Here is a 13,106-nt window from a genome sequence, read left to right on the forward strand (position 1 = left end):
AGACACTTGCCAGTTGGTCAGCGCATGCTCGCAGTACACGTCCTGGTAATCCGTCTGGCACTGCGGCCTTGTGAATGTTGAACTGTTTAAAGGTCTTACTCACATCGGCTAATGAGAACGGGATCACACAGTCGTCCAAAACAGCTGATGCTCTCATGCATGTTTCAGTGTTATTTGCCTCAAAGCAAGCATAGAAGTTATTTAGCTCGTCCAGTAGGCTCGTGTCACTGGGCACCTCTTGGCTCTGCTTCCCTTTGTAGTCTATGATAGTTTGCAAGCCCTGCCACATCCTACGAGCGTCGGAGCCAGTGTAGTACAATTCGATCTTAGTCTTGTATTGATGCTTTGCCTGTTTTATGGTTCGTCAGAGGGCATAGCGGGATTTTTTTTAAGCTTCCGGGTTAGAGTCCCGCTCCTTGATAGCTGCAGCTCTAACCTTTAGCTCAGTGCGAATGTTGCCTCTAATCCATGGGGTATGTACGTACAGTCACTGTGGGGATGACGTCATGGATGCACTTATTGATGAAGCCAGTGACTGATGTGGTTTACTCCTCAATGCCTTCAGAAGTATCCAGGAACATTTTCCAGTCTGTGCTAGCAAAACAGTCCTGTAGCTTAGCATCTGCTTCATCTGCCCATTTTTTTATAGACAGAGTCTTTGGTGCTTCCTGCATTAAATTTAGCTTGTAAGCAGGAATCAGGAGGATATAATTATGGTCAGATTTGCCAAATAGAGTGCGAGGGAGAGCTTTGTACGCGTCTCTGTGTGTGGAGTAAAGGAGATCTTGAGTTTTTTCCCTCTGGTTGCACAATTAACGTGTTGATATAAATTACGTAAAACTAATTTCAGTTTCTCTGCATTAAAGTCCCCTGCCACTCGCAGCACCGCCTCTGGATGAGCGTTTTCGTGTTTGCTTATGGCGATATACAGCTCAGTGTGCGGTTTTAGTGCCGGCATCGGTCTGTGGTGGTATGTAGACAGCTTCGAAAAATACAGATGAAAACTCTCTCAGTAGATAGTGTGGTCTACAGCTTATCGTGAGATACTCTACCTCAGGCGAGAAAAACCTTGAGACTTCTTTAGATATCGTGCACCAGCTGTTGTTTACAAATATGCATAGGCCCATGCCCCATGTCTTACCAGAGGCTGCTGTTCTATCCTGCCGATAGAGTGTATAACCTGCCAGCTGTATGTTATTAACGTCGTCGTTCAGCCACGACACTGTGAAACATAATATATTACAGTTTTTAATGTCCGTTGGTAGGATATACATGCTTTCAGTTCGTCCCATTTATTTTCCAGCGATTGAACGTTAGCTAGCAGTACGGATGGCAAATGCAGATTAGCCACTCGTCGCCTGACCTTCACAAGGCACCCCGATCTCTTTCCGCAAAATCTCAGTTTCTTTCTCCAGCGAATGACAGGGATGAAGGCCTGTTCGCGTGTTTTTAGTATATCCTTCTGGTCCGACTCATTAAAGAAAAAGTATTTGTTCAATTCAAGGTGAGTAATTGCTGTTCTGATGTCCAGAAGCTCTTTTCAGGCATAAGAGATGGTATTTATAGGCTATGTATTTATAGGCTATGTATATCTAGACTATTTTATTTATAGGTTATGAATTTTTTGCCACCGGGGTCCGCCGGTGTAACTGCTTGCTGACTAAACACTATAACGTTACTGCATGATTGTAGCGGGTTTACTAACGTATTAGTTCTATTAGCTATGTTGTCTAGGACATGACTTTAGCTAATATGGGGACAACAATGTAGGCTGTGTGTAACGGTTATGACATGGTTTGGCTTGGAAAGATTTTTTCACCTGGTCACATACTGCTGATGTGTTGTTCATTGAAGTCCACAAATAAAGGGAAAGATGAGAGGAGGAGAGTGCATAGAGGGGAGAAGGAATATAACGTGGCTGCTATGAAAGTGAGCTGTGTTTATGCGTAATCAGGGGTGTATTCATACTGCTGATTCTGTTGGAAAACATTGACTATCATTAATGTGATGACTGCTTTTTATCAAATAATTGTTAAATTAATTATGTATCAATTCATTCATTAGTACCTGCCGGGGCGGCAAGTACCCTAGTGGTTAGAGCATTGGACTAGTAACCGAAAGGTTGCAAGATTGAATCCCCGACCTGACATGGTAAAAATCGGTCGTTCTGCCCCTGTGCAAGGCAGTTAACCCACTGTTCCTAGGCCGTCATTGAAAATAAGAATTTGTTCTTAACTGACTTGCCTAGTAAAATAAATACATTTGGGGCACCACGGGAAAAGTTTATTTAATGAGTTATCGTTTCCGGAATTAACTCAAGAATATGTCGATATCATACCAGTCGTCAATCAAACATTTCCTCATAGCAGTCTCATTCTGAACTTTGTTGGCCTCATAAATCTGCACAAACCCTATCCTAAGTGATGAATCAGCGATGCACAAATTGGCTTAATTATTTATTTACGAACTAAATAATCAAACAGAAATACATAACACATAACACACACGGTATAGGTTATTGATTACTAACATAATGAAAACAGTCCCTAGTGGACTAACCCGATATGACGGCTTGTTACAGAATGGAAAGGAGTTGGGGAAAGATAAAGAGCAGGAGAGACAAAGTGAGTGGACTTATCATACATACGTTTGGAAACTACACTCACTGTAAATATGAATATTTAGCACCCTAACAACCGCTCATTCGGATTTGAAATGCAACGTATTTTTACGCAAAGATGTCTTTCTCTGTCGTCTCTCTGTTGAAACCACTCGATCCGTCTATGGCGAGTAGTTCGATGTAAGTCTCTGGTTGTCCACCAGAGGTCACAATGTCCTTCTTAGTTGTAGGCTTCTTTTGTTCTGGAGTGTTAGAATGGATGCATCAGAGGTGTACTACACGTGGTGAGAGGGACCTGTTCTTCCCTCTTGTCTCGGTCAATTGTCCTAGACTACTTCACAATACCCAGCTGCAGACTCAAAATGTTTGGTCTAGTCTTCACCCTTTTCACTCGTCGAGAGTTTCAGAGGGTCTTACCATTTTCTAGTTTTGTAGTTTTAACCATTTCAAGGTGGGGACTACGTCCTCACGTTCTCTGGGCTCACCCTTTTCAGCCGTGTAGCCACTGATCCACACAGTTTGGTCTGTATTTCAATTCTCAGCGAGACCTTGGAAGCACTCTGGCCTGAAAGGCGGTTCCATCATGTTGACACAAACTCTGAGCTCACTTGGGCGTGGCTACTGACTGGTACAAGTTTCGCAACAAAAACAATTCTCATTTAGAAGGTTAAAATCACATTGCTATCTTTTCACAAATAGTTTCATATTTAATCATGTAAGTTTTACAACATGTAGATGTACATCTCATATATACATTGTGAAAGCTCTTAAAGTTACGTCTTTTTCTGACGTAGGCGCTTTTCTTCAAACATTTCCCTGCTAGACATCATGTTTTTATCTTAATTTCACTTTGGAGTCCGGCTAACATTACAGCTTTACATGCCTAGTGAGAGCCATTGTTCAAACATGAACACAATAAGGCACCAGCTCCAGAGACTGCATCTCAGATAGCACCCTATTCCCTGTATAGTGCACTACTTTTGGCCCTATGGGTTCAATAGTAGTGCACTACATAGGAAATAGGTAGCAGTGTACAGTATATGATATACAGTATGTATGGGTCATCTGAAGTATAGAGGTATAGAGGTATATCGATATAGAGGTATAGAGATGAAGAGATATAGATGTATAGAGATAAAGAGATATAGGGATATAGAGGTAAAAATATATAGTGATAAAGAGATATAGAGGTGTAGCTGTATGGAGATATAGATATATAGAGGTATAGAGATAAAGAGGTATAGTGATATAGAGATAAAGTGATATAGAGGTATAGAGTTATAGATATATAGAGGTGTAGAGATATAGAGATATAGAGGTGTAGAGGTATAGAGGTATAGATATATAGAGGTGTAGAGATATAGAGATATAGAGGTGTAGAGGTATAGAGGTATAGAGGTGTAGAGGTATAGATATATAGAGGTATAGATATATAGAGGTGTAGAGGTATAGAGGTATAGATATATAGAGGAATAGAGATATATACACTACTGTTCAAAAGTTTGGGGTCACTTAGAAAAGTCTCCACCATGCTTGACAGATGGCATCAAGCACTCATCCACCATCTTTACATTTTTTCTGCATCTCACGAATGTTCTTCTTTGTGATCCAAACTCCTCAAACTTAGATTTGTCTGTCTATAACACTTTTTTCCAATCTTCCTCTGTCCAGTGTTTGTGTTCTTTTGCCCATCTTAATCTTTTAATTGTATTGGCCTGTCTGAGATATTGCCTTTTCTTTGCAACTCTGCCTAGAAGGCCAGCATCCTGGAGTCGCCACTTCACTGTTGACGTTGAGACTGGTGTTTTGTGGGTACTATTTAATGAAGGTGCCAGTTGAGGACTTGTGAGGCGTCTGTTTCTCAAACTAGACAGTCTAATATACTTGTCCTCTTGCTCAGGGACCCACTGGTTGCCCTCTAGGTTACAGAGAGCTGGTAGTCCCATCCACCAAACTACCAGGTGTGAAACAGGGAAGAGACTCAGGGGGTGTTCTAGTTTGGTAAAGAGCAGACCTAACTCACTCTATTAAATTAATCAAAACAGGAACATTTTACATATGGCTAGAAATTCAAAAGGAAATGATCTTAACAGAGAATAATGTCCTCATGTGTGCTACCTATATCCCCCCCACTAGAATCCCCATACTTTAATGAAGACAGTGGTGTTGGTGGAAAAACATACGACACTATAAAATCCATGTACACAAACAACAAGTGTGCGGTTAAAATAGCCAAAAAACACACACATTTCTTCCCACAGGGCCCAGGGGTGAGACAGGGATGCAGCTTAAGCCCCACCCTCTTCAACATATATATCAACTAATTGACGAGGGCAAGTCTGCAGCGCCCGGCCTCACCCTACTAGAATCTGAAGTTAAATGTCTACTGTTTGCTGTTGATCTGGTGCTTCTGTCCCCAACCAAGGAGGGTCTACAGCAGCACATAGATCTTCGGCATAGATTCTGCCAGACCTGGGCCCTGACAGTAAATCTCAGTAAGACCAAAATAATGGTCTTCCTGTCGCCAGGACCACAAATACAAATTCCATCCAGACACCGTTGCCCAAGAGAACACAGAAAACTATACACACCTTGGCCTAAACATCAGTGCCACAGGTAACTTCCACAAAGCTGTGAACGATCTGAGAGACAATGCTAGAAGGGCATTCTATGCCATCAAAAGGAACATAAAATTCGACATACCAATTAGGATCTGGCTAAAATACTTGAATCAGTTATATAACCCATTGCCCTTTATGGTTGTGAGGTCTGGGGTCCACTCACCAACCAAGAATTCACAAAATGGGACAAACACCAAATTGAGACTCTGCATCCAGAAAAGAGCCGTTAAATTCTACAACCACCTAAAAGGAAGTCATTCCCAAACCTTCCATAACAAAGCCATCACCTACAGAGAGACGAACCTGGGGAAGAGTCCCCTAAGCAAGCTGGACCGGGGGCTCTGTTCACAAACACAAACAGACCCCACAGAGCACAGAGGGCAACAGTGTCTAAATGGAATGTGTATTTGTTGTCCTGGCAACTGGACCTATTTTGGAACACCATTATTTGTGTCTTAATGAGATTTACTGTCAGGGACCAGGTCTGACTGAACCTGAGCAGAAGATCTAGGTGCTGCTCTCTCTCTCTCTCTCTCTCTCTCTCTCTCTCTCTCTCTCTCTCTCTCTCTCTCTCTCTCTCTCTCTCTCTCATTGTATATCTATCTATCTATCTATCTATCTATCTATCTATCTATCTATCTATCTATCTATCTATCTATCTATCTATCTATCTATCTATCTATCTATCTATCTATCTATCTATCTATCTATCTATCTATCTATCTATCTATCATCTATTATTTATCTATCTCTATCAATTCAATTCAATTCAAGGGGCTTTATTGGCATGGGAAACATGTGTTAACATTGCCAAAGCAAGTGAGGTAGATAATATACAAAAGTGAAATAAACAATAAAAATTAACAGTAAACATTACACATACAGAAGTTTCAAAACAATAAAGACATTACAAATGTCATATTATATATATACAGTGTTGTAACAATGTACAAATGGTTAAAGTACACAATGGAAAATAAATAAGCATAAATATGGGTTGTATTTACAATGGTGTTTGTTCTTCACTGGTTGCCCTTTTCTTGTGGCAACAGGTCACAAATCTTGCTGCTGTGATGGCACACTGTGGAATTTCACCCAGTAGATATGGGAGTTTATCAAAATCAGGTTTGTTTTCGAATACTTTGTGGATCTGTGTAATCTGAGGGAAATATGTGTCTCTAATATAGTCATACATTGGGCAGGAGGTTAGGAAGTGCAGCTCAGTTTCCACCTCATTTTGTGGGCAGTGCACACATAGTCTGTCTTCTCTCTGTGTATCTCTGTCTCTGTATATCTGTATCTCTCTCTCTCTCTCTCTCTCGCTCTGTATCTCTCTCTCTCTCTCTGTATCTTTCTCTCTCTCTCTCTGTATCTATCTTTCGCTCTGTATCTCTCTCTCGCTCTCTCTTTCTCTCTCTTTCTCTCTCTCTCTCTCTGTCTGTCTCTGTATCTGTATTCCTCTCTCTCTCTCGATCTCTGTGTCCCTGGAAGGCCATCATACACTCACAGAGCCACAAGCACAGTAAAGCACTGGCCTCCAATGTGACACCACACACACACACACACACACACACACACACACACACACACACACACACACACACACACACACACACACACACACACACACACACACACACACACACACACACACAGACTCACACACACAGACTCACACACCTCCCTCAACGTCAACAAGACAAAGGAGCTGATCATGGACTAAAGGAGAAACGGAGGGTCTAGCAGTTTAGCACTGGACTCTACCCGCACACTGGACTAAAGGAGAAACGGAGGGTCTAGCAGTTTAGCACTGGACTCTACCCGCACACTGGACTAAAGGAGAAACGGAGGGTCTAGCAGTTTAGCACTGGACTCTACCCGCACACTGGACTAAAGGAGAAACGGAGGGTCTAGCAGTTTAGCACTGGACTCTACCCGCACACTGGACTAAAGGAGAAACGGAGGGTCTAGCAGTTTAGCACTGGACTCTACCCGCACACTGGACTAAAGGAGAAACGGAGGGTCTAGCAGTTTAGCACTGGACTCTACCCGCACACTGGACTAAAGGAGAAACGGAGGGTCTAGCATGCCCCGAGCCACATCGATGGGGCGCTAGTGGAGAGCTTTAAGTTCCTCGGTGTCCACATCACTAAGGAATTAACATGGTCCACACACGCACACAGTTGTGAAGAGGGCATGACAGCACCTCTTCCCCCTCAGGAGGCTGAACATATTTGACATGGACCCTCAGATCTTCAAAAAGTTATACAGCCATCCAAGTCATAGACTGTTCTCTCTCCTACCGCATGGTGAATGGTACCGGTGCAATCAACAGAACCCAGAACAGCTTCTACCCCCAAATCATAAGACTGTGAACTGGACTCTACCCGCACACTGGACTCTATCCGCGTACTGGACTCTACCCACACACCAGACTCCACCCACACACTGGACTCTACCCGCGCACTGGACTCCACCCACACACACTGACTCCACCCACACACACTGACTCTGCCCAAACACTGGACTCTACCCACACACACTGACTCTGCCCACACACACTGACTCTGCCCACACACTCACACATACTTACACTGACACCTCAACACACACATAAGATGCGCACACATGTATACTGACGCCACCCACACGCTGACGCTACAGCTCCGTCTATTAACTACCCTGTTGCCTAGTCACTTTACCCCTACCTATATGTACATAGCTACCTCAATTACCTCGTACCTCTGCACATCCACTCTGTACTGGTACTCCCTGTATATAGCCATGTTATTACCTAGTACTCCCTGTATATAGCCATGTTATTACTTGGTACTCCCTGTATATAGCCATGTTATTACCTAGTACTCCCTGTATATAGCCATGTTATTACCTGGTCCTCCCTGTATATAGCCATGTTATTACCTAGTACTCCCTGTATATAGCCTTGTTATTACCTGGTACTCCCTGTATATAGCCATGTTATTACCTGGTACTCCCTGTATATAGCCATGTTATTACTTGGTACTCCCTGTATATAGCCATGTTATTACTTGGTACTCCCTGTATATAGCCATGTTATTACCTGGTACTCCCTGTATATAGCCATGTTATTACCTAGTACTCCCTGTATATAGCCATGTTATTACCTAGTACTCCCTGTATATAGCCATGTTATTACCTAGTACTCCCTGTATATAGCCATGTTATTACCTAGTACTCCCTGTATATAGCCATGTTATTACCTGGTACTCCCTGTATATAGCCATGTTATTACCTAGTACTCCCTGTATATAGCCATGTTATTACCTAGTACTCCCTGTATATAGCCATGTTATTACTTGGTACTCCCTGTATATAGCCATGTTATTACTTGGTACTCTCTGTATATAGCCATGTTATTACCTAGTACTCCCTGTATATAGCCATGTTATTACCTGGTACTCCCTGTATATAGCCATGTTATTACCTAGTACTCCCTGTATATAGCCATGTTATTACCTAGTACTCCCTGTATATAGCCATGTTATTACCTAGTACTCCCTGTATATAGCCATGTTATCACCTGGTACTCCCTGTATATAGCCATGTTATTACCTGGTACTCCCTGTATATAGCCTTGTTATTACCTAGTACTCCCTGTATATAGCCTTGTTATTACCTGGTAGTCCCTGTATATAGCCTTGTTATTACCTGGTACTCCCTGTATATAGCCATGTTATTACCTAGTACTCCCTGTATATAGCCTTGTTATTACCTAGTACTCCCTGTATATAGCCTTGTTATTACCTGGTACTCCCTGTATATAGCCATGTTATTACCTAGTACTTCCTGTATATAGCCTTGTTATTACCTGGTACTCCCTGTATATAGCCATGTTATTACCTGGTACTCCCTGTATATAGCCTTGTTATTACCTGGTACTCCACTCCCTGTATATAGCCTTGTTATTACCTGGTACTATCTGTATATTGTCACATTCTGACCTTAGTTTCTTTTTAATGTCTTTGTGTTAGGTTGATCAGGGCGTGAGTTGGGGTGGGCAGCCTATGTTCTTTTTTCTAGGTTGTTTGTTTTCTATGTGTTCGGCCTGATGTGGTTCCCAATCAGAGGCAGCTGTTTATCGTTGTCTCTGATTGGGAGCCATATTTAGGTTTCCTGTTTTTCATTGTGTGGTGTGGGTGATTGTTTCCTGTTTTCCGTTTCAGTGTTTGTACCATTTGGGACTGTTTCGGTTTTCATTTTGATTCTCTTGTTCTTTTTGCATTTTGTATTCATTCTAATTAAAAGTTATTATGGATACGTACCACGCTGCATTTTGGTCCTCCTCTCCTTCCACCAACGAAAGCCGTTACATATATAGCCTTGTTGTTACCTGGTACTCCCTGTATATAGCCATGTTATTACCTGATACTCCCTGTATATAGCCATGTTATTACCTGGTACTCCCTGTATATAGCCATGGTATTACCTAGTACTCCCTGTATATAGCCATGTTATTACCTGGTACTCCCTGTATATAGCCATGTTATTACCTAGTACTCCCTGTATATAGCCATGGTATTACCTAGTACTCCCTGTATATAGCCATGGTATTACCTAGTACTCCCTGTATATAGCCATGTTATTACCTAGTACTCCCTGTATATAGCCATGTTATTACCTAGTACTCCCTGTATATAGCCATGTTATTACCTGGTACTCCCTGTATATAGCCATGTTATTACCTAGTACTCCCTGTATATAGTCATGTTATTACCTAGTACTCCCTATATATAGCCATGTTATTACCTGGTACTCCCTATATATAGTCATGTTATTACCTAGTACTCCCTGTATATAGCCATGTTATTACCTAGTACTCCCTGTATATAGCCATGTTATTACCTAGTACTCCCTGTATATAGCCATGTTATTACCTGGTACTCCCTGTATATAGCCATGTTATTACCTAGTACTCCCTGTATATAGCCATGTTATTACCTAGTACTCCCTGTATATAGCCATGTTATTACCTGGTACTCCCTGTATATAGCCATGTTATTACCTAGTACTCCCTGTATATAGCCTTGTTATTACCTAGTACTCCCTGTATATAGCCATGTTATTACCTAGTCTCCCTGTATATAGCCATGTTATTACCTAGTACTTCCTGTATATATCCATGGTATTACCTGGTACTCCCTGTATATAGCCATGTTATTACCTAGTACTCCCTGTATATAGCCATGTTATTACCTGATTTCCCCTGTCTATAGCCATGTGATTTTCTACCCCCTGTATATAGCCATGTTATTTTCTACTCCCTGTATATAGCCTTGTTATTACCTAGTACTCCCTGTATATAGCCATGTTATTACCTAGTACTCCCTGTATATAGCCATGTTATTACCTAGTACTCCCTGTATATAGCCATGTTATTACCTGGTACTCCCTGTATATAGCCATGTTATTACCTAGTACTCCCTGTATATAGCCATGTTATTACCTAGTACTCCCTGTATATAGCCATGTTATTACCTGGTACTCCCTGTTTATAGCCATGTTATTACCTAGTACTCCCTGTTTATAGCCATGTTATTACCTGGTACTCCCTTTGTATAGCCATGTTATTACCTAGTACTCCCTGTATATAGCCATGGTATTACCTGGTACTCCCTGTATATAGCCATGTTATTACTTGGTACTCCCTGTATATAGCCATGTTATTACTTGGTACTCCCTGTATATAGCCATGGTGTTACCTGGTCCTCCCTTTGTATAGCCATGCTGTTACCTGGTACTCCCTGTATATAGCCATGTTATTACCTGGTACTCCCTGTTTATAGCCATGTTATTACCTGGTACTCCCTTTGTATAGCCATGGTGTTACCTGGTCCTCCCTGTATAAAACCATGTTATTTTCTACTCCCTGTATATAGCCATGTGATTTTCTACTCCCTGTATAAAACCATGTTATTACCTAGTACTCCCTGTATATAGCCATGTTCTTTTCTACTCCCTGTATATAGCCATGTGATTTTCTACTCCCTTTATATAGCCATGTTATTTTAAAATAGGTTGTTAATGATGTTTCTGCCACATGTCTTAGTAAGCCAAGAGAGACATGTCACATCAGGATCTCTGTGATATAACAGTATCTTTCACATTTGACCCTAGGACATCCAGTACTAACATCCATCTCCACTCACTAACGTTAGTCTCTTTTTATTTGAAAAAAACAAACATTTTTAGTCTTGGTTATAGCTGAGCTCATTCCTCCCAATCACAATATGAAGTCCCTCACAGTCACAGGCTGAGTCCCAAAATCTCTCCTTTCTCCGGAAGTGTACGCTCTCGTTCACTACTTTCCACAAATCTAAAAGTGAGAGTGTCCACCATATTTGTTATACCAGTCATTTCCGAAGTGAACAAGTGCACACTTTGGGAGGTAGGAGAGATAATTGAGATGTCCACAGTATTCAGAGGGTGGAGAGCTCTCTGGAATGGGAGTGCAGATAATAATGTCATAAGCTGTCAGAAGATGCTGGTAATTATTGTTTGTGTTCGGAGTGTGTTACTAGGTCAGGCTATGCTGCTGGTTGTGTTGTTGATGGGGATGTATGAATGGCAAATTATTTGAATATGAACTGGCTGTGTGTGTGTGTGTGTGTGTGTGTGTGTGTGTGTGTGTGTGTGTGTGTGTGTGTGTGTGTGTGTGTGTGTGTGTGTGTGTGTGTGTGTGTGTGTGTGTGTGTGTGTGTGTGTGTGTTTGCTGCTTCAGAAACACATTATGCCTTTCTAACAAAATGACTCCTCGTTCATAACAAGCCTCTAGGACTCTAAGTAAAGCTCTAATGCTCTCGCCATCATTTCAGTACTACGAACATTACGAGCATTTCAGTATGACTCATGTACTCTCATTTCACTACGGACATTTACGGTCATTTCAGTTAGCCTCTCTAAAATTGGTGCCGCATTTGAGGAATTTTCACCGTTGTCAAAAGCTCACAGTATCAAAGTGGTTCTCTGCAGTATTGTTCTCATGTTTAGGTTGTTGTGATGCTAGCATTCAGGCTTTCTCCTCACAGCAGCGGCGCTGCCTTGGGACACCCATCCTTCAACAGACAGTAGTACCAGGGGGTACTGGGATGTGCTGTTTCTTAGGTTCAAGTTATTTTGATGCTAGGATCCAGACAGTAGTACCAGGGGGTACTGGGATGTGCTGTTTCTTAGGTTCAAGTTATTTTGATGCTAGGATCCAGACAGTAGTACCAGGGGGTACTGGGATGTGCTGTTTCTTAGGTTCAAGTTATTTTGATGCTAGGATCCAGACAGTAGTACCAGGGGGTACTGGGATGATAAGGTTTGGGTAATAATCATGCTACAGTAGCTGTTATACAGTGCCCTTCGGAAAGTATTCAGACCCCTTGACTTTTTCCACATTTTGTTAGGTTACAGACATATTTTTTCCACCCTCATCAATCTTTACACAGTACGCAATAATGACAAAGCAAAACCAGGTTTTCAGAAATGTTTGCTAATTTATAAAAAATAAAAAACTGAAATATTACATTGACATAAGTATTCAGACCCTTTACTCAGTACTTTGTTGAAGCACCTTTGGCAGTGATTACAGCATCACATCTTCTTCGGTATGATGCTACAAGCTTGGCAAACCTGTATTTGGGGAGTTACTCCCATTCTTCTCTGCAGATCCTCTCAAGCTCTATCAGGTTGGATGGGGAGCGTTGCTGCACAGCTATTTTCAGGTCTCCAGAGATGTTCAAGTCTTGGCTCTGACTGGGCCACTCAATAACAGATACTTCAGATACTTGTCCCAAAGCCACTCCTGCGTTGTCTTGGCTGTGTGCTTAGGGTCGTTGTCC

The sequence above is a fragment of the Salvelinus namaycush genome, chromosome 17, assembly GCF_016432855.1.
Source record: "Salvelinus namaycush isolate Seneca chromosome 17, SaNama_1.0, whole genome shotgun sequence".
In the NCBI taxonomy this organism is placed as follows: Eukaryota; Metazoa; Chordata; class Actinopteri; order Salmoniformes; family Salmonidae; genus Salvelinus; species Salvelinus namaycush.